This window comes from Protopterus annectens, chromosome 5.part0, assembly GCF_019279795.1.
Source record: "Protopterus annectens isolate FY-2018-M chromosome 5.part0, PAN1.0, whole genome shotgun sequence".
Taxonomy (NCBI): domain Eukaryota; kingdom Metazoa; phylum Chordata; order Ceratodontiformes; family Protopteridae; genus Protopterus; species Protopterus annectens.
The window spans coordinates 1,930,901,997-1,930,922,720 of NC_056735.1; positions in this window are offsets into that span (position 1 = coordinate 1,930,901,997).

Sequence of the window (20,724 nt, forward strand, 5' to 3'; positions counted from 1 at the left end):
GTAGGGGTGTGTTCATATCCTACCTGCGCCCACAGTAAGGATGAGTGCTGTACAGTAGTGGCAGGTAGGGGAACTATGGGTATACGATTATGGGCCTAGGTGTGCAGGCGTTGGCTTGCAGACACGTATTAGGACCACCCCATGGATGTAAGTAATATTCCGATGTGGGTATAGCAGATGCCCATACCTCCCAAACCTTAAGAGCACATCTACTGGATAGTTCGTAAACCATTGGGGGAACACATAGGGACCATATCATTGAACTGTCCCTGATTACCAGGGACATCCTTGATTATGAATCAAAATCTAACACAGCCCCAACTAAACCCTCCTAGATCTAGTGATACTATGAGAAAAGGTGGCGGAATACACGTAATGAATAATGACAACATGTAAGAGTCCTAAACAGCATATACTTCAAACAATGTGTATGAATACATTTGTACTCTGTGTCCGTCAATGTGTCAGGTTAATAGCACCAACCTTCTAAATGTGTCCCTGAGGTTGTAATGCAGTGTCCCTGATTCAGTGTTCATTCTTCCCCATTTGTATGACAGGTCTGATAGTGAGTGAAAGCGCATGTTCTGCTGGCTACCTTAGAAAGTTGATAAAATAATAGGGCTGGGGTTACCATCTGTCCACCTTAGTGAGGGACACTCCCCTTTGGGCAGTTGTGTCCTGCAAAATAACTGTAATTATGGCAAATGTCCTGTGATTTAGGTCAAAGATTACCTATATTGTCTGTATTAGTTGTATAAAACAATTATTTTCACCTGAAACACCTAAATGTTATAAGTAACAGTATAAGCAACTATAATGCTACAAGAGTAACCTTTTATTTAGGCAAAACAGTGAAGTACTCCCCTTTCTACTGGCTGAGGGTATGTGTTGCCCTGCAAAGTCTGACATTTCTACATACAGGTCCTATTGGGTTGCCACCTTTCCAAATGGCCAAAGCGGGACATGTTCTGTAGAAATGTGAGACTTTCCAGAACAAAACATACCTACTGTCATGCATAGTACAGGATTATACTTATTTGCACAAATGAAAGCTTAATTTAGTTACATTTGAATTGCTTATGCTACTTCACATAACATATAGAATTTTCATATATAAAATAACTGTTTATGCAACTATTAATGAAACGTAGAATATAATAATGTCCTGTAATCGGGACATTTGCTATGTCTTGATTATTTTCGCAGTGTCCCTCGCAAAGTGGGACAGGTGGTAACCCTAAAGTCCCACCTTGGCCAATTGAAAAGGTGGCAAACCTATAATAGGTATGCGGTAGCATGACTCGACCGATGGATGTAGCTCTCACAACCCAACTACTTGTCTGTATTGAAGAGTCTCGGTTCCCATGTATCAGCCAGATGGGAGCAGATTGTATGAGGAACACACAGATATGATTAATTCACTGTACAGGCCACTGATTCCATACAGTCAAACGCCATGCAGTCGCCTAATGGGCAGCGATTCCCAATACTGTAGTCATGTAGTCCTATGTAATAGGCATCACAAGGTGGGAGCAGATTGTATGAGGAACACACAATTAATATGATTAATTCACTGGACAGGCCACTGATTCCGTACAGTCGAACACCATGACATCGCCTAATGGGCAGCCATTCCCGATACTGTAGTCAGGAGTGGCCTTAGATCAACTGGTGCCCTAGGCAAAGGGCACAATGGCACTCCCCACCACACCACCCAGTGCCCCCATCCTGGTCGACCTACACCAAATAAATACTGGTAAAGTGTCCCCACTAAAGCGGCGCCCTAGGAGCCGCTTAGTTGGCCTATGCCTAAGGCCGGCTATGACTGTAGTCATGTAGTCCGATGTGATAGGCATCACAAGGTGGGAGCAGATTGTATGAGGAACACATAAATATGAATGATTCACTGGACAGGGAGCTGATTCCGTGCAGTCGAACGCCATGCCGTCGCCTAATAGGCAGCCATTCCCAATACTGCATTCATGTAGTCCAATGTAATAGGCATCACAAGGTGGGAGCACATTGTATGAGGTACACACAAATATGATTGATTCACTGGACAGGCCACTGATTCCATACAGTCGAACGTGATGCCATCACCTAATGGGCAGCTAATCCCGATACTGTAGTCATGTAGTCTGATGTAATAGGCATCACAAGGTAATATTGTGGTCCTCACTCCCACTCAGGGGTGTGAGTAACAGATGCAAGCACCAATGTCGGTGCATTTGCAAGTGCAGGAGCGAGCAGGTGTAAGCATGTTTGGCTACCAGTATGCAAGTGTTGCACTGGTAAAGCAATGCAGAGGCTAACCACACATAAGAGGCTGTAACCAGAGGTCAGCAGTGCTTAATACTGTGCAAACTCACGCACACCCGCTTCCAACTGCTTTAATGTGACTTACTCCCTCCGTATTCAATGGGCTTGTTCTGCCCTGCAACCAACTAAACATCCTTTGCAAGGGTCGGAACCAGGACCCTGCACACACAGCTAATGTATATTACCAATATGCCATGGCAGATATGCAGACAACGGACAGTACCACAAACATATCATACAGCACATTCATTCAACAGTATAGAAATGTACCCTATCATGTAGATGTACATGTGAGTGTTTATATCCAGCATATAGGTACATACATAGATAGAGATGTATCAGGAACATACCATGTGGCAACAAAGCATTACAAACAAATAAATTGGGAAACACCAGTGACGCCTGTATTATGTAGTGATGTTGCTCTATGTGATCACAAATCTCCCTCAGACAGACATGTGTCAGTCATACACGCAAATAGTTGACATTGGCCGTATATATCACTCTGTGCATGTAATGTACATTAACACAACAGTACCTGTCCAATCATTATGTGTGAACAGTACTCCTGCAATGTGCTGTGTCCAACATCATCATCATCATGATAAAGGTAAATGGAGTAACCATAGAGGGACCGGTATTGTTTTGTGTACAATGGGGTCATCCTTATCATGTGTACCCTGACCATGTAGGAGTGATGTGCACATCAGGATTGTGCGGCTGAGGGACAGGGGTGAGGATAACAGGTGTATGTTATGATGCATATTACAAGGGTTTCATGTGTCCAGTGGGCACATGTGTAATGGACAGCTATGTATAGGGCTGATGTTGTCCTAGGAGTCGAATGGCCTTATGTGTCCGTAGGTGAGGGTCAGATGTTGGGGAAGGAGTGTAGGTATGGCCATGGAGAATAGGTAGGATCACAGAAAAGACAGCATACAGGGTTGGTATATGACACATGTGGGGGGATACACCCTGGATGGGGATGGGCCATCAGCATTCAAAAGCCCATGGGAACAGTGGGACAGAGGTCCTCAGCCATAGGCAACTGCCACTGCACCTACACAGCTGCAAAGGAGGCAGTGCTGGGGGCTGTCCAGGATGGGCAGCATCACCCTGTAAATGTGACACTCTGCCCTTGAACTGGCGTATCTGGCTTCGTAACCCCTTAGGCAGCCACCAACGCAACACATCCGGGACCACACAGCAGCAGATATGTACCTTTCTGCTCAGTGGTGGTACCATCAGAAGGTGGTGTAGAGCCAACAGAGGTTGATGTCTATGGCTGGGCCCCAGATGTGCTAGTGCCAGGTGCCATGGTCAGCTGAAGTGAGACAGGAGGTTCTGCAAGGACCTCCCAACCCATTCAGCCTATGGTGTTGTGTTTTAAACCCACATATGGCTTAGTGATAAACAACAGCATACAGGATTACCTACGACAGTATGCATAGATATCACCAGCAACCCAACACAACAGATGGTATACATTTGCAGAGGGAGCACAACACATGCATATATACTGCAAGTCAACTGTACAATGTGTAGTAGACATGTGACTGCAGCTATGAACAGTTGCCCATCATTGGCTTGTCACTGGAAATCCCACAGAGTGTCAGTCATACCACTGTCTCATGTGACACATGTCCAGTCAGGGATGCAATGGCAGTAACACATCCCTATCATCATGTACTGTCTGCAATCCTCACACTGTGCTTCTGCTGTGCACAGATGTGTGTTCAGTGTGTAACACAGGAAACAAATGGTTGCACAAACTGACCAGTTCACAGATGGCCCTACAGATGGGGTCCCTCATGAACAGAGTACTGTCATGCCTGTATTATAACATGCAGAATAGCCATTACCACACACATGTTAAACATGCAGTAGTCTCAATGCAGCATAGCTGCACTTACATGCTGTAGTCATGTGTGGCACATCACCCTCCTGTCTTTAGGCTATTTCCCACTGTGGAAAATGATTGAGGTACATCCAGATATCATCTGTGATGCCGTGTCATAAAACCACATCCAGGTACCACTCACAGCGACTGTCATGGCCAGATAACAAAATGTTTCCCTAGATAGTGTACTGTGTTTATCATGTGGATGGCTATGGGAACTCCATCACAGCTGTAGCACATGCAGTCAGCTAGAGGAGGACTGCAATAGGTGCAGAGGCCAACACCTGACCATTTCCATCACTTACAATACACATGCTGCTGTTGTGCAGGTGTACACCTTCACATCCACCAGTGAGTGTGTGGGTGGGACAGGCAATGTACACCAGGGAAGGGCTTGGAGACTTAACCATAAGTATCATCTGCCACATGCCGAACAGTACAGGGGTCAATCCCCTGACTACTCATTACTATTACATGCGCATGATGTTACTACATGTGCCACAAAGGTGACATGTTGCTGTGCTGTAAGAACATATGTGTGTAGGTGAGTGAGCGACATCTGCAACAGATATAGTAGACCTACATTAGGTGTGGCACACATGTTAGTCCATGTGAACGGATGCCATTGTCACCACAACCACACTGTCTAATGGACACGCATTGACACCTTTTCTAGGGCCATAAATACACAACATAAGTACTTAGTTTGCCACACTGCAGTAATGAACAGGACCACATGCACCACAGGGGATATCTGGAGGTTCTATGGGCTAGGGCATGTGAAAGTGCTTGACAACTGTTGGTATGCCAATGAGGTTTATACTGGGAGTGACTGAGGTTGGGAGCATCACAACCCACACACAGATACAGGGTGCCAGTACTGGCATGCAGGTATGCATAGCTCCATAGGTGTGTAGTGTTTAGCTGTACAAGATGGCTGTACAAGGCTGGGTGAGGGGTAATCCTTGCCATTGCATCACCCAACAATGGTGTGCAGTGCAGGGGTGTAGTGTCTGCAATGTCCACACAGATGGGTACTGCATTATCTGGCCTGACATCCTGGTTACCAATGTGTAGGGCCATAGCTTTGCAATGCATGCCATGTCTGTGTTTGATAGCCTGGGATGTGCATGTCCCACAATACTGTACAGTGACATGTACAGGTGTACCTGGTTTGGCAGACACATGTTGTGTACACAGCCTGCTATACCCTGATATGCCAATACCAGCCTGGTGTGATGAAACCTGATTATAGTGAGCAGGTCGGCCCCGCACCTGCATGGATAGTATGATACAGGTATTCTGTGGTGTCAGTGGCATGGGTCCATACATGGCCCATGTGTACAGCATTGTCTGGCCTTTGTGGATCACATTTGATGGCACCACATATGTTGCAGGCATTCAGTGTGTAACATAGTGAAAGCACAAGGTCCACATATATGTGCCTATTGTACCGCTGTACAGGGTGCCATGTTCTCTGCAGGCCACTGCATTCACACCATTCCTACTATCTGTCCTCAATGTGCATGTTACTAGCAACATAGTGGGATATCCCAGGCAAGTTTGTTTGTGCATGGCACATGTGTGTGGGACATATAATGGGCCATAGTAGGGCTGCATACTTAATTCACCAGGCTTTTTTGCCAGATGTATGGGTATGGCTTGCCAACACAGTGCTGTAGCTGACTGACAGCTGTACTCCTTGTGAGGTGGCCAATGTGTCATAAGATGGATACCATATAGGAAAACCACAAAACCCACTCACAAACCTGTCCAATGGTAAGACAATCACAGCCACCTCTACATAGGCTCTGACAGACAGACACACACTTGCCATGTCCTGTATACAAACCCCTACCATATCACACTGCAGCAACATGCGTTTAGGGCACACGCTATGGCGACTACTACAAAGCACTGTACTTGTCTCACACAGGCAGACACACACACACACACACACACACACACACACACACACACACACACACACACACACACACACACACACACACACACTTGGCATGTCTGGGATTAGAACACCGACCTAACTACTTTACTACACTACAGCATTACACAGTTACAGAATGCGCTACAGAGATTACTGGGACACAGTACTCCCAGAGGTGCATTTGTAGATGGATGACATCGTAAACCTTGCCAAAACTGGGAATAAGAAATGTATGGAGTGTGAGCAGTCTAAAAGCATTACTCAGTCCTCAGGTTAATGGACACACACACACACACACACACACACACACACACACACACACACACACACACACACACACACACACACACACCCACACACACACACACACACACACACACACACACACACACACATGGCAAGTGTGAGACTAGAACACCGACCCAACTACTGTATTACACTACAGCATTATGCAGTTACAGAACGTGCTACCGAGATTACTGGGACACAGTACTCCCAGAGATGTATTTGTAGATGGGTGACATCATCAGCCTTGCTAAAAGTGGGTATAAGAAATGTATGGAGTGTGAGCAGTCTAAAAGCATTACTCAGTCCTCAGGCAAATGGGGACACACACACGGCAAGTGTGGGACTAGAACACTGACCTAACTACTTTATTACACTACAGCATTACACAGTTACATAACGCGCTACCGAGATTACTGGGACAAAGCAATCCCAGAGGCGTATTTGTAGGTGGGTGTCATCATCTGCCCTGCCAAAGGTGGGTATACGAATTGTATGGAGTGTGAGCAGTCTAAAAGCAATTTACAGTCCTCTGGAAAACAGGGACAGACATACACACACACACGCCAGTGGTGGGAACGGAACACCTGTCTATCTACAGATTACTATTACAATATTACATACTTACGAATCGCGCCATACAGACTACAGACTTCAAGGCTGTCATTATGATCTTCTGGGAATGTGGACATCAACAGGGATGCTGGCAGTTAAGATGTGCATACCTGTCAACTTGTGTGTTTAAAGTAGGAATCCATCCTTACCTGGAGTATGCCCATCTGTGGAATGGATGACTACTACCACTATACAGGGTTACAAAGGCCATGCCCATACACAGAGCCACATAACTGACACAAGGTGCCACTGGGCATGCTCATATACTTAGTAGCCCATGGCTGTTTGGAATGCACTATGTGTCCATCTACACAAGGATGTACTGGGCATGCTCATACTCTTAGTAGCAAAGGGCTGACTGGGGTGCACTCTGATGCTAAACACGGAAGGCCACAGTGGCCATGCTATTACAGGTAGATGTAAAGAACACATTGTAATGGGCTCTGGTGTTAGTAGTTGTCATTGTTAGCAGGAACGCTGCTCTACATATATTTGACACCGATCTTTTACACAACATCTGCTGTCATTCTGGGGTGACATGGCTGACAGTAGACAGGCCTTTGACACATATCACATGCATCCATGATGCATGGGATTGGGGATAATACCTAAGTCACATCCGCCCACACAGTGCCATTCCAAGTCAAATATCCTAAACACAGTTTAACTCCCATACACCTACAGAACAACTGCGTTGTTTTCTTATGCTAACCAGTGCTAGATGTGTAGCGTCCATATTCACAGCTGGTCACTGTAGATCCAACAATGGGGAGTACTGACATCTGTGCAATGAGGAACACCTGACTGATGGCTCTGTAGTGCACAATAGCACTACCACCATATATCTCAGAACCTAGCACTACCAACATATACCTCAGAACCAGACATGTGGGCCATAACACAGGTACAGACCACTCCAGGTGGTGTCCCCACATACATAAAGGCCACTGGCATGTACTGACCGGTCCCCCCCACAAAAGGCATCACAGATGAGTCATGTGCAGGACACAGTGTCACATGCTGCATTCTAGGATGTAAACCTCAGACATCACCATGCCCTCAGACCACCAACATGCATCCATACATGTTGTAGGACATATAAGAGTACACCAACATGTGACCCTTGACCTGTGTACTGTACCAAGCTCTACATCAACTGTAGAGAGTACACATGTACTGATGCAGTTGCATCATGTGTTATGCAATGTAATGATACCACTGTCTGTAACCAGGTCAGATGTACACATACCAGGGGCCCTCAGTACTTTCCACCATTAGCAGATGACTGTTGCTGTACACCATCACACACCCTCATGTATGGATATGACATACATGTACCTACCCTGGGTATGTACATGCCACACACACACAAAACATACATGTAAACAGCATAGCTGTTGTCCTTTGTGCAAACAGGTGGCTACAGCCATTACACACATGCAAATAGAATGTAGGTCAATGGCTGCTGAATGCCAACAGTATATAAGGTGTGATATCAATGTTGACAGAGGTAACATTCCCTCTGTACCAGTCACCCATTACACCTATCATATCATACAACAGTCCATGTGCATGTATGTCATTACACATGTCCACCATTTGCAATGCCTAGAAACATGCCCAAACGTCAGGACTGTAGGACCTACATACCTGCATACATAGTGTTATGCATTCAGATAACATGCATGTGCAGTTCCTAATGTATGCAGGTGATGTGTATCCTAGTACATCATGCAGTTGCAATGCAGCCTCAACATTGCCAACTGTATATGGTGATATGCTGAATGTACAGAAAGATGTACCCCAGGTATGGACAGATGTGTGGAAATAAATAAGTGGTGGGGCATCTTTACAGATGGAAGTTTGCTGTGAACAGCTCACAGGTGTGTCACAAGCTGTCCTACTATAACCTGTGTAACCGGTAAGCAATGGTTTCTTTAATTGAAGGACATAACATACAACTTAGACAGTGTCAGGGTGACAGTGAAGGTAAATCAATTGACACCTGTTAATAGTTAAGATGTCCCATGTGCATATATCAGCACTGTTGCCACAGAAAGCATCAGCAAAGGTAAATCACATGACACCTGTTAATAGTTAAGACATCCCATATGCATATATCAGCACTGTTGCCACAGAAAGCATCAGCAAAGGTAAATCACATGACACCTGTTAATAGTTAAGACGTCCCGTATGCATATATCAGCACTGTTGCCACAGGAAGTGTCAGTACAGTTTGTAACGCATGCAATACTGCTGTACATCTGTCATACATATCATGAGCTAGGCAGGTCTGAGATTCACAGTACTGGCATGTGTGGCTGTGTGTGTGTCCATATATGTCATGTATGGTGGGGAATACATCTCAATTGTTACTCACTCTCCTGTACACATCTGTACAGACTGCAATGTAGAAAGCAGGACATAGGCAGGGGTGTGTACCTCACACATGTGAGGTATCTGTATGTGCATGACATAGGTGTATTCAGTACTGAATGCCACAATGTGTGTATGTAGGGCTGTCTGGTCCCTGGGATGAGGATGTATGTTACCATACCGAACTGATAAGACCCCTCCCCCATCCAGGTGATGCATTCTACTATCCATGTTGATGTCCCCGATCTTAGGCCATACTGACTACCTGTACATGTGTATTCTCTTTGGCGCATCATGTAGGTGCACAGTACTGTAATGATGATTTGCACATAGGCAGGGGTCCTCACCTCACCAGTAGCAACTGTCTGCAAGTGTGTGTTACTGTGTTGGTGAATCCGTTAGTGTGTGGGTGTGTTACTGTGTCACTGAATACATGTGTGTCAATACCTGAGTGTGTGGGTGCAATTGTGTGTTGGCATCCTGTCATGGGAACATGTAATACTGATTCTCAATGAGGCATCACACTTCCCACTGGCCTCTACTCTTGTAATCATCTAGACCACTCTCTTACCTCACCACTCCATGTAACTGTACATGTGATGTCACTCTTTATGGATGTCACATCTGTAGCCACAGTAGCTTAATACACAGCTATCATGCTCTTGGATCAGTAGACGTATATGTAATGTTGGACATGCTTACTGGTATGTGGCAGTTACACGATGCATGCTAGTATATTCATACATACCTGTGATTAGTCCACATTGACATATGGGACACTAACTGCAATCACTGACATTCACCGGCACGTGCAATTAGACCTGAAGGAGGACAGCAGAACATCATGACCAACATGCAGTTACTGTTGTTACACAAGACACATACTGTTAACAGTATGAAATGCATTGTACACCTGTAGTACATGGTATTTCTGCTGCCTGTCAACAGTACTCAACAATTGTAAACTACACTTATCTTCTTAGTCTGTTCACCCTGTGCATCAGACCATATGAGCATGTCCCTGCACCGATGTTGTGGATGTTAGGGATGTGGCACAGGCATCATCATATGCACAGGGTGATAATGTTTGCCAGAGGCCTAGGCTGCACCATTGGATGGCATCATGTGTGTGGGTTAGGGCCTTTGATCTAATTGGGCGTGTGTGGATGTTATGCATGTGTGTATTGTGGTGCCCTACATATGTTTCCAGTGTGTGCGTGTATGTATGCACACAGTTCTGCCATGTGTCTGGCCTACACAGGGGTATTATTGACAGCTGCAGACTGTACAGGTGAGGTTTTACAGTTCACGGTGTCTGGCCACGGACATATGACCTGTGCCTGCCAGAGGTTGCACGGGCACTACCAGGCAGAGGTGCAGATTGGGTACTGTCTGATGTCACTTGTCCACTGGAACCGTGTCCCTGTTGGGACCATCAAAGGCCATGTGCATGTGGCCTGCTGTGTTGTGGTGTGGACAGCACAGCACTAGATGCACTGCTTCTGCTACCGCCACTATGGGAGCGAACATGAGAGGTAGCTCGTACACGTAGACCTGAAACAGGTGATGTAGCAGACCTACATCCACTTGCCCGATGCCTCGCTCCTACCAGATGTTCCAACACAGACAGCTCACACTCGTGGATTGTCATGCCACAGTCAAGGACTCCAACCATGTCACCCAACTGTCTATCCAAAGCTTCAGCAATCTGCTGTTGAGCATTTACCATTGCCTGCATGTTGTTGTTTAAAAAATGGACAGCAGCCCTCTGTAGCCTCTGATCTTCTCTGTTGTGCCATTCAGTACATACCTGTGCCTCCATTACAGCCTGAAACATGTGTCTGGTGACACCAGCTGCTGCACTCTGTCTTGCAGGAGCATGCTGGCCAGAGGTCCTCCTATGAGCAGCACTGGCTACGTGCCTGTGTGGTGCACCACCAGTCAGTTGGCTGACACCATGGTGTGCAGGCACAACTTCCATAGCCCCCACACTTTCCTGTTCCAAGCTACCATGTGCCAGCTTTCCTTCCACTATGGCCACTGGTGATGGGGTATGTGCAAGCATGGGATCTGTGTGCGGGGATGAGGGGGATATAGCTGGAATGGCAACCAATGGCAGAGTTTACACCCCTGACAACTCCGCCTGTGACTCAATCATACATTCATCATCACTGCTAGAGTCTGTGGGGACACTAACATCAGATGTACCGCAGGAGCGCAATGCCCCTACATCAACTGTGAGGGCAGACAAGAACTGTACATTACAATCTATACAATAGACACACACACACAGACACACACACATGTGATATGACAGAAGGCATGCAACATTCATGTGATACGGCAGACGGCATGCAGCACAGACAGTAATAGTGGTAGTTATCATACATCCCTGGGTTGCACACAACAGCATGCATGTGTCATAGCAGATGGCATGCAGATTATACAATCATAGTAGTAGTTAGCATACATCCCTGTGTTACACCATGTAGACCAGCACAGGTTAACAGTACACCTGCCTGATGTGTGGCATATGACCTTGGCAATCACATGTAGTATGACATGTGATCTGCTGATGTGTGCAATGACATGCATACATATTTAACACAATGGTGTCCTGTTAAATATGCAGTGGGGCAATGGTGTCCCAATGCAGTGTTGTCTGTCCACCCTACAGATATACTGCACATTTAGCTGATGTGCATGGCCATTGCAGAGAATCATGAGGTGTCTCTATTGCTAAACAGTGTGAGTTACAGACACAGTTCTTAGCCAAGACTGTGTTCAGATACAATACATATATACTGTGGAATGTGATCCACGTCACTGAGGTGTATACACACTAAACCATGATGTGGAAGTTGTGACACAGGTCACTGATGGGTATACGGATGACACCCCTGCACATCTTCAACCATATTGCTGCTGCCTGGCAACTATGGCTAGACATGATGAACACGTCGGTACACCATGTCCCACATGACATCTGTGTACCACACACACACACACACACACACACACACACACACACACACACACACACACACACACACACACACACACACACACACTCACACACACACACACGAGGAGCAAGTATGACATTGATGTCCGTCACCAGCAAGGGGAATGTACTGTATCTGTGGGCTGATGTGGATACTGTACAGGTGACTGCTGTCATGTCGTGATACCCTCAAGATGTTCAACACATCTTATGTGGTGGATTGATGTTACGCCTACACAAGATGTGCACAGGCCTGTAGGATATTTAGTGTTCCACATCTACAATATGACCATTACACAAAAGCCATAGTTGGACCATGTGTAGCCATTGTACGGCAGGGTGTACACACAAGCACATCCCGTCTACTGTGTGTTGCTCCATGTCTCCAGCCATCCTCCATGGCCATGTGTGTACATGTGTTGGCCAAATTATTGTGACAAGCATCTATTTCACATGTCTGTGCTGTCCCATATGACATACACCCATAGATGTCATATGCTCCACTGATGACAGGGTTATGCAGATAAAGGGTGGTATGTGGGATATGTTTTCATGTTAGGTAGGCAGTGTTGCAGCCAGGCCACTAGATGTCATGGACATGTCAAGATAGCACATCACATTGTGTGACATTCATAGCAAAGCTATGATCCACACTAGTGAATCCTGTGGGCTGGCCATACTCCAGCCCACTGTGTAGTACTGTTTGTATTCCCCACATGTATAGTTCTGATCTGTAGTACATGTTCCTACAGTGAACAGCACCTCCACCATTGTATGCACAACTGTCCACACATCTGGCAATGACAGTTTGTTTAGATTCATGTCAGTGAGATGATTCACATAGTTTACAAGTGTTGCACATGGGTAGGCATTGTGATGCATTGCAAGTCCGACCTGTATATTGTGACAGGACCATACATTATGTGTACATGTTGTAAATGGCCACATGGTAGATAGATTTGTGCAATACAATTCATGATAAATAATAACAGTCTCATCTGCAATGGGCTGCTGTCACAGCAGAACTCAGAGATACATAAATAGGAGTAACACAGCAGTATGAGCATTATCCATGCCTGTATAATGGCTACAGGGTGCAATGAGCATAGCACATACACCAGTACATTAGACTATACTATGGTGTATGCACTGTCATTGCCAGATGTGTGGACAGCTGTGCATACAATGGTGGAGGTGCTGTTCACTGTAGGAACATGTTCTCCAGTCGATTCCTCTTATTAAATGCTAAAAAAACTAAACTGCTCCTTTTCACACCCACTTCTAGGACATCCCCCTTAAACTTCTCCATCTACTCCAACAGTGCCACTGTCATTTCACCTGACTCTACCACTAAATTGTTAGGTATTACCATTGATAATAATCTCTCTTTCAACCAACACATAAACAACTCCATAAAACAAGTCAACAGAAAAATAGGATCCTTATATCGAATCAGACCATTCCTTACTCCATCTACCAGAACTAGGATTGCTCACTCCCATCTTATTTCTACTCTTCTTTATGCCTCACCTATCTTCACCAACCTCAAGAAAAACAACCTAAACAAACTAACAACCTGCTACAATAACATTGCCGTTCGCTACAGGTAACACCTACAGAACTCATCACTGTGTTAACTTGAAGCAACTAGGCTGGCTAGAGTATCAGAACTATCTTGCAATCCACCAACTTACCATTGCCCACAAAATACTGTACCAACCAAACAACACCCCTATACTCTCTCAACTCATAATCCCCTATAATAATCTCAACTCTCTCCGCTCATCTACGAAGCTATTGGCTAGTTCCATAAAATCAAACAACACTGCTGGTGACTCCCTTTTTACCAATTCTGTAGGTTCAAAATGGAATTCGTTACCTAGCAACATAACAAAGATTACATCACTGCCTCTCTTCAAACAAAATACTAATCTCCACTTTCAAAATCACTGGCTCTGCTCCTGTAGCAAACCTGATTAACCTGATTCCCAATACTTTAACTTTACTATAACTACCTCTTCTCTGACTCTACTTCTCCACTTGGCATTCTTCCCTTCCTCCCACACTGTCTTCTAATTTGCTTCATTGCCTATTACTGTCCTAACTTCATACTTTTCATAATCTAATTCCCTTTTATTTATTTATTTTTTCTTTTCCCCTTATTCTTTACACTCTTTTTCTTTACCTACTTTCCCTGTATCCATATCTTACATGTATCTGTTTTTTCTGTATAAAATTTAACATCTTTTTTCCCTAGTCTGTAACTGTGAGGGGAAGTAATTAATTCATGCACCTTTAATTTTAAGACATATAGCTTCTTATTTTCTTGTAACTATGTATGATAGAAATTAACACTTGTAGTAACAATCTTAAATTGTTCAGTTTGTTATTATTGTTTCATTAACATGCATACTAATATATTTTTTGTCTCTATGTACTTATTTTTGTGGAGCTTTTCTCCCCGGGCCTCTACTGAAAATGGAATTTTCTCCAGCTAGACTAGCCCGGTCAACAAATGTAAAATAAATAATAATAAATAAATGTGTGTATATATGCCTTGCATATGATGTTACATTACATATTGTTCAGTGACACGTGCACCTATATGGAATATAGTTGTTATAGGTGCAGTACTGACTTACCAGGCAACTCCAGGTTCAGTGGTTGAGATATACCAACCTCCACAATATCAGCTAAGGCTTGTGGAAGTGGTTCTGCAGGTGTCCCTAGGTGGGCCAGTAGATCCTCGGTACGTGTGAGTGGGGGCTGGGTTAGTGGTCCAAGACCTGTTGCACCTTGTTCCCTGGTGATTGCATTCACACGCTGTTTCACCCATCTAATGAAGTCTGTACAGTGTCTGCACACCTGCTGGTATGTGCAGTTGTGCCACCCACATCATTAACCCTCCTGCGAAGTTCCATCCACAGGGCATCCTGCTGCTGTGCATCCTGTGGCACATGGCTGAACAGCATATCATGACTGTTGAGTAGGTATGGGATGAGTGCCTCATCCTCTAAGCAGGTAAAAGGGGGTAGCCTTGCATGTGGCATACCTGCAAGACATAATGATGGAGACAGGTCACATTAACTCATAGAGACATACAGAGCTACAGCTGAACATACATGTGTATCGCATTTATTAAGTTTAAATAGTTGTATTTGCAAACCTACATGACACTGATGTGTTTGTGTCACACACATGTGACACTCAATGGTGAGTGGATATTATCATCATATATGTGTGTGTCACATGATTACATTGCTCATACTCCATGTGGATGCTGTCTTGATGTGGGCATGTCTGTTTGCCTGTACTGGTGTTCCTACCTATCAGCACATGGCTGGATATGTCCACATTAATGCAGTTGACCTTGATGATGTGTATATGTCACATATAAGGACATACACTGCCTTAACAGACATGACCTGTGACCCTGCAGACTTGCTCACATAAGGTTTTACATGTATGTGTTCTGCCATATACATCTACACGGCACTGTATAGCAATTCAACATCTTGCCATGTATCACCTGTGTTGCACATGTGATACACATGGGACACTGGCTAGCCAGATGGTATTTGCAGGGATGGATATCAACAGTCAAAGTCAACTGGTGGGCTATATGCCATGGAGCATGTATGAATCTAGGATGAAAGGTTACCTGGCAGTAGCCGACAGGTGGGTCTGTGGGGCCAGGTGGAGCAGTGCCACATTACTGATCCACAGGGTTAATGATACATTTACCATGCGGTCATCACACCATGTCTGAGAGGGGAGCGATGTGCAGCTTTGATGAACAGAAATGCATAGTATGGCAGGACTATGTAAAGTGTATGGGACAAGGATCTGTCCAGCATGTGGAAGGTGGATGTCCATGAAGTATGTGTTCGAGATCAGGATGTGTACGTGTAGCATGTCCAATATCTCTTGGTTGGACATGGATTTATTCAGGGTATGCATCATGCTACATAGTGGAGATGGGGAATGGGAAGACTGGTGTAGGCCATCTGCACATGGCCAATACCCCTTAAAGGAAATATGTGATCTGACATGGGTCACTTGAGTATTATGTATGGCTGGACAATGATATCTAAATTCATGGATGGCACACTGTCATTATTAGGGTTGCCACATATGACTACCTGACAGGTGTGGTGATGTAGCTATCACAGGAAAGACAACTGCCCAGCTGCATCCCTTACACACAAGTGTCCATTATGTTGACCGCTGCCTAGGTGGTAGTTCATAGATACAGGGTTATTAACATAGGGGTGACAATGCAATATGTACCTGTCAGATTGTGGCCATATGTCACACACACCTCACCCACAAAGCCCCTTCTGTATGTTGTCTACAACACTCCTGAGTCGGCTATTGCTCCTAGGTCATAGTCATTTGCATACTTCAATAGGCAGATGCCTTCTGTTTGTCTGTGAGGTATGGATTACAATGAGGGAGAATAAAATTATTAACCCTGACATACTGTAGCTGCCACTGGAGTGATGAGCATGTATTATTCGCACACCTTCTGTAGTGTTGGTTCTGCCAGCAGTCCCATTGCAAAACACTCCTGTGACATAGGAATGTACATCTAGTATACCGAGTGTAGGTGGTACACATTATGGATGATGATGTCCTATGACCTGGTAAGGTTATGATATGCAGTGTGACATCAATCTTACTGTCATCTATATCTGTACTGCTGACATCAATTATTTGATCAAGGTTCATGGCCTTCCAGACCAGACTCAGCAGGATTGTAGTGCAGTACTTCCCATTATCAGTGGTGTCTCCCCCTTTGTGGGTTGTGATACCTGTTGGTGTGCACCATTCAGTGTGTACACAGCCTGACACGGAGCTATGTTTTACACGATGTGTACGTGGAGAGCATCTTGTTTTGCCATATGTGCATGATACAACCTGTGATGTGGATAGGTCCCATGCAGCCTGTGTGCAGCTTGTACCTGCATAGTTATAGGTCCAGGGGCCCTGTGGTGTACATGGATATATGCTTGTGTACCTGTTGGGTGGTGTGTGTTTATGTTATCCAAGACCCTATCTGGATTGTTTATTCATGCTCAGCACTTGTTCAAAACTTGTAAGCAATACGTAAGCTAATAATTACTATAGCACTCAATATTTCTCATTACCTAGAGGTAAACAGGTTTTGTACATACTTTTCTCACTTGCTTAGAGTAAAATAGCTCTTGTACTCACTTTCCTCACTTATCAAGGGGAAAATAGTTCTATATTCAGGCATGTCCAAGGGTCATCTGCCAGTTGTTCTCTCCTGACTATCTGATGAATCTGGATGTCTTGAGGCAATGTACACATTGCCTCATGTACACAGACAAGCCTCTCCGCCTACCACCCAACACTACAACCTGTAAGAGATGCACTCATCTAGCCAAACTGGAGGTAAAGCTCTGTCCAACCAAGCCTGACCCTGACAGTCATGTGGAGAAGGTAAACATTCACACCACACCACACTCATCACATAGTCTCACTGAATCTACCCCACCATTAACTGGGAAAACTACTTGTGTACCAACTCATTAGCTCAGCACTTTCTGGAATTCATAAACACCAATGCCCTGAATCAACATATCCACACACCCACCAGGGACAACAATATCCTAGACCTAGGCATTACCAGCATGAGTAACCGGTGTTCCACACGTGAAGTCAACTACTTGTTGGTCCGATCCGACCATGAGCTGAACACCATTGATATCCACATCCCGCCCCCACCACCCATTAAGGGAACCACAGTATAATATGTCTAAAAAGCCAACTTCATGCTTCTTAAGACAGATGTGGAGAACGTCATGACACCCATGCAGATGGACAATACTGTTACAACTGCTGAATTCTACACAAATGCACTCTATAAGCACTTATACAAGTGCATGGATTGTGCTATCCCAAACAGAACCAAGACATTATACTCCTGATTAAGGAAAACAATCTGGTGGTCCCCCTGCCATAAACAAACTGTACTACAGGAGGAAGACACTGTTGCAAATGAGAGTACAATCCCATGTGTGGAGGAGCTCCCTGGTCAGCCTCAGTAAGAAGGTGAGATCCCTTATAAGATCCTCCAAAGCTAGCTATGAAAACAAAACCGCCACTAATTCCAACAACAACCACAAAGCATTATATAGCTATGTCACATATCTCACTGTCAGCAACCAGATCTGCTCTGAGTTACAGCACAAAGGCACAAACATTACAGAACCAACTGATATTGGCAACATCCTGGCAGATAGGTTCAGTGCTACCTTTCCCCCCCTCCCTCTCAAAGATGCACACTCTAAAGCCAATATCACAGCATCCATGGGACCGGACAAAATCCTCGGCCTCGTTTTACATGAACTTAAGAACGTACTGGCTCCCCACCTACGCACCATGTTCAATAATAGACTCACATTGGACTTAGTGCCCCCTGAATGGTACACAGCAACAGCTATCCCATTCTACAAAGGTGGTGCCACAATGGACAATGGGACCTATTGCCCTATAGGCCTGACTAGCCTGGTCTGCAAGGCTATGGTGCACATCATGGATCTCAGTCACAGAGACATTGGGTACCTCCAGACCTTTGACCCCTCCCAGTTTGGCATTGCTAAGTGCAAACCATGCCTCCTAAACCTGGTGGACTTCTTAGAGACAGTTACCAAGGCATTAGATGAGGGTAAGGAGGTCCATACAGCCCACCTAGATCTCTTATAGGCTTTCAACACCATTCCACCTTCTGGTATTATCAACATACACATCTGCCTGAACATTAACCTCTACAGCATTTGCTAGTTTGCAAAGTGGCTCATGGACAGAACCCACACAGTGGGAGGTGCATACCCTGTATGTAAACCAGTTACAAGTGGTGTTCCCCAGGGCAAAATCCTAGGACCCCTCATGTTCGGTATATAATTCTCTCATGTACAGACAAGCACAGGAGGGTTTTGGCTGAAAAGGTTTGTAGACGACTGCAAACTAGGGGATATAATTATTTCCCCAGTTGTTACAGACACCCTCTGAAAGGGTCGCACTGAGACGGATACCTGGTATCAATATCATGGCATCAAGCTGAATGCCTAAAAGTGCATAGTCATCCCCTTTGGATATAACTAATTACCCATGGCTACCACATATGCGCTAGTCCCCTATATACAGAAAAGGTAATAAGGGATATGGGAACCCCAGTAGATAGCAACCTCTCCTTCGATACCCATAATGAAAAGATGGTTAGAATATCTTTCTACATGGCCCCACTAATCTCTAATGGGTTCACATCCAGATCAAAGGAGGCCATTGTTCATAGGTTCATAGGTAGGTACTAGGCTATCAGCCCAGGGGCCTATACAAGCCGAGCCAAAAAGTTACCCTGGCCACCCAAGAAAATTATTTTCCTGTGCCACTGTCGAGCAGAGCCACAGAGGTGATCCCGGGATGAATTTCCTATTTCCCATCCAATCATCAAGATTTTTCTTCAAGAGTGCTAATGAGTAGCTTTGTTTGATATACATAGGTAGTTTATTCCAGAGTAAGGGAAGTCTCTGGGACAGGAATCTATCCTTCTGGCATGTTCTGTTTATTGTGGTGACAAGGTTTAGGTCCCTAGAGTGTGTAGCTTGGAGAGATTGGGATTTCTTTAAGTGGAGCATGTCCAACAGCTCTGGGTTTGACATAGCTTTGTATGTTAGGCAGAGATCACCTCTGAGTAGGTGATATGCGACGGAGTAAAGCTGGAGTTTTTTGAAACTGTCTGCATAGGGCATCTGTTTGAGGCCAGTAATCCTCTTTGTGAGGTATTTCTGTGGCCTTTCCAGTTGTTGTAGATGTCTTGTAAGGTACATACCAAAAGGAGCGTTGTACTCTATAATGGGTCTAATGAGTGATGAGTAGAGGGGAACAATGACCTCTTTTTTTCTGAATGAGAAACCTTTTGTGATGAGGTGTGCCACGTAGAAGGATTTTCTGACTACTGTGGCGATGTGATTATCAAAGGAGAGACTACTGTCAACCTGTGTCCCACGGTCTCTTATCACACTTTCGGTGCTAAGTATACTACCGCCTATGCTGTAGTTCATGGGTACAGAGTTTTTACCAAAGGGGATGACAATGCAAATTTTGGCATTGAGCTTGAGGCCATGGCTTTGACACCAGGCATCTGTCTCAGTGAGGCCTTTTGTAGGATGTCCACATCGTTAGGAGTTTCGATTATGGCTCCTAGTTTGCATTCATCTGTGAACTTCCTTAGCCAAAGACCTTCTGTGT